The following is a 3,573-nucleotide window of genomic DNA, read 5'->3' as shown; positions in this document are numbered from 1 at the left end:
CTAAGTATCTATGCAGTGCTGGACTAATTTAGCACTAAGGAAGGCAATATGGGAGTTGGTGTGGAAAGGGCTTATCATCAGCACAGACCTAGGAGCAGAGCCACGTAATTGCTGTGGCAGAACGAGCAGAGGGTATAAAAATGTTGTAATATGTGCAATAAACGGTGGGGTTTTCATTGAAGTTATTAGCAAAAAGGCTTTAAAGACATTCATATTTTCCTCATCTATACAACAATATATACCTATACATACTCAAAGTGTTACTGGTACCACAGTGACCAAACAAATCCCAGAACTGGGGCCCGTCACCATCCATCCCTTAAGCAGACCCAGCGAGAGTCTCACTTCAATGACGATCTGCATCACGGAGTCTGGAGTCAGCCAGCTGTCCCCAGCGAGGCTCCAGCCTGTCTGGGAGATTTTGAAGGAGAGGGTTCATGCACGGGAAGTTCTCAGAAAGAGAAGCTCCATGGGTAAGAAAATAAGTCATTTATATATTGCAGAGACATGAGAGAGTGCAGGACAGCACCACTTTGCGCAGCCAATAGATGCTGTTAATTTCTGTCTTTCACTTGGGGCAGCTAATAGATGATGATGGTTCCTATTCTCTCAGGCCAATTTTTATTTTTCCAGACTGTTTTCCTGTTCTTCCAGGTTGAACAGCCAATAGCAGTTGCCAGTTCATACCTTCTCGGGATGATTTCCCTCTTTTCCAAACTATTTTTCACCTTTCCAGACAATAAGTTGCCGTTACAGTTCCCTGGGTTTGTGCTTATTGATGATATCTCAGGATGTCTCCAGTTTCTCGGTACCCAGCTGCACTTCAGAGGCACCAGCTGCGCTTCTCAAGGATGCTCCTGGTTCCCAGGCCAGCAGGCATTTCCTCTGTCAGTATTTCAGCAGGCATCATTTTCTGTTCTGTACTTTTCCCTTTGTAACCAGGTCGCCTTTATGGTGGCTCCCATCAGTTGCTAAGTTCTGCTTCGTCTTTAATAAATTGACAATGCTTGGCTCAGGAAAATGGCACTTTGCAGATGCTACACGATGACTGAAAAAAAGATGTTCTAAAGATGTTAAAATGTCATCTCTTCAGCATGCAACTGGTTTTACCTCCTCTTTTTACTTTTCTTCTGATTCCCACCTCAGCAATTCTGTTAACAACAGGCTGTATGACATTTCCTGAAGCTTCTCAAATCTCCCTTGGTATGAGGAGCCCGTAACACATGTGCTTGCTCTGTAAAGCAAGGAATTCAGTCTCTGAGCTGTAATACTGGATTGCTTGCAGATATATATGAAGGAGTGCAAAGGAATTGTCTGTTTACATTTTTAAAAAACAGTTTTTCATGCTATGTTCTTATGTCAGTTTTGATTCTTCAGTTTCTGTCATTTCCATGTTTAGGCCAAACTTATGGAGGCTGAAATCTGCTTATTTGATGTAAAAACAATTATTCTAAAAACAACACAAAAGGATCAATGAGGAGACTGTTCTGTTTTTTCTGATGTTGACCAAGACAGCAGAAAGAGGAAGCCTGGCTGTCTTTCATCCGCAAGGCAGCCCCATTTCTCATGCCTTGCAGCCTTCCTGGCAGCCCCGAGGGTTGATTTACAGACATGGGATGGAGAGGACAATTGTCCTGCAGTGCTTTGCATGGTTGTGAGTTCCTAATTTTACTGACTGTAAAAGCACCGGACATAGCTGCACAATTTATTATTTTTTTTTTATTTCTTCTGCAGGAAAGAATATTAACTTGTATACTCAATGCTAGCACTTTTTGAATCATGCGTGCAAGTATGCAACAGGCTCCTCAGCACAGCACAGGCTCAGGTCTCTGCTCCTCCTGTTCGGAGATACCTCCCACCATCTTCATGAAAGCAAGGGGGAAAAGGACGAGAGCAGCAACTGTCCCTGTTTGCTTTCTCTGCACGGCAGTAGCTGGTGCAGTGCCTTTGACTTTCTTGCACAGAGATGTCCTCCTCCTCCGTTGCACAAACAGGCTGCAGCCAGTCCCATGCAAACGCAAAGGTGTCAGAGCCAGCAGCTCCCCCTTGAGAAACCTAGCAGGACCTGGCGCCTACTCACTGTCTGCAAACTCCAGAAACGCTATGAAATGGAGGAACTGACCAAGAAAGCAGGATTACCGCAGATGGCTAAAATGGAATTTTCTTGCTGAGCCAATTCTTGCTTTTCATAACACTGACGAGCTAATAGGCTTAACACTGATGAAATAACAGGCTGAGTGTGCTGAAACGCTGTCTAAAGGCCACTAAACCTTCAAAAGGCAGCCTACTAGGTAAATGTTGATCTGGTTACCTCCAGCTCCTTCCCACGGTAGGCGCATTCAGTTGGTCGGACAGAAGCCCTGCGAAGCTGTCATCGGCCAGGACAGCTGACTCACCGCCAGACATCCAGAGGTGGTTTGGATACCTCTGACAAGCACCCCTGCATCACCACCAAACGGCCCTTCTTCCACCCACTTGGTGCTGGTGGCAGGGAAGCCCTGACTCGAGGCATGACATTACTGCAGCGTGTGGGGACGTTCCCCCCCATTGCAGGGGACTGGCACAGCCCCCCGGGGACCCCGCACCCTGCTCTCCTTCCCCCTCTCGCCCAGCTTGCTCACAGCAAAACCAGCTGCTCTGACGTGACACCTATTCCAAAGACGGCCGAGAAATGCACGCGGTTTGGTTACCAAACCTCTGTTAGCTTGTATTGTGCTTTTCCAGAAATACCCTTTTTCCCCACCTCCCATCTTAAGTGGGTAAAAATCTTGAGCTGTTTCAGTTCAAGGAAGTGTTTGCCAACACAGAAAAAGAGGGTTGTATTCATCTTGAGGGCATCTGAGACAGATTTTTTTGCTAATTTTTCAATAATTAGGAGAATTTTTGAAAGCCACGATGAGGTGAGGTCCCTTTCTTGGCTATATTTGTCCAGCACTGACAGTTGTACTCGCATGCAATATCTACTACCGCATCCAGGTGAAGCTTCTGCCTTCAACAAATGATTTCTGAGTAGGCTTTCGTTAGCTTCTCTGCCTCACTGGTAACAGGATCAGGAAATCTAATAGCGCAAAATGTTAGAATGACATGGCGTAATCCTTTCTTTCTTTCACTGAAGTGTTACCCTTCATCAAGGCAGACAAATACTCTCATCCTTTTCCATGGTCAAAGCTGTAGATCTACTGTATCTCCTTGTGTCAGTAAGCCAATTTCTTGCCATATGTGCATAAATACATAAATAAAGGTAACAGTAGTGATTGCACTGTGGGTTGTTGCAGATACAGTATTGCTTCCATTTCAACTGTTGCAATTTAGCAACATTTCTGCCCACTGCGCCTCCTCTTTAAGCCTCCTCTTTTCTCAGCCGTTACCGAAATGGCAGCATTACACCAATGGCTCCTCAGTCGCTGGGCTTCTCTGAGCTGATGTTACACAAGCAGCCTTCTCTCTAAGAAACAAAAAGATGCTATGTATGAATCTTCATTAACAAGTCTTTATTATACTCTTAATGAACAAAAACCTGGGAAATTTACCCTAATGAAGTTAAGTGAGGTCACGCTGTAACCCCTTGCACGA

This window comes from Egretta garzetta, unplaced genomic scaffold, assembly GCF_000687185.1.
Source record: "Egretta garzetta isolate BGI_Z169 unplaced genomic scaffold, ASM68718v1 scaffold126, whole genome shotgun sequence".
Classification (NCBI taxonomy): domain Eukaryota; kingdom Metazoa; phylum Chordata; class Aves; order Pelecaniformes; family Ardeidae; genus Egretta; species Egretta garzetta.
The sequence above is the reverse complement of the archived record's forward strand: the minus strand, read 5'-3'. Positions refer to the sequence as shown.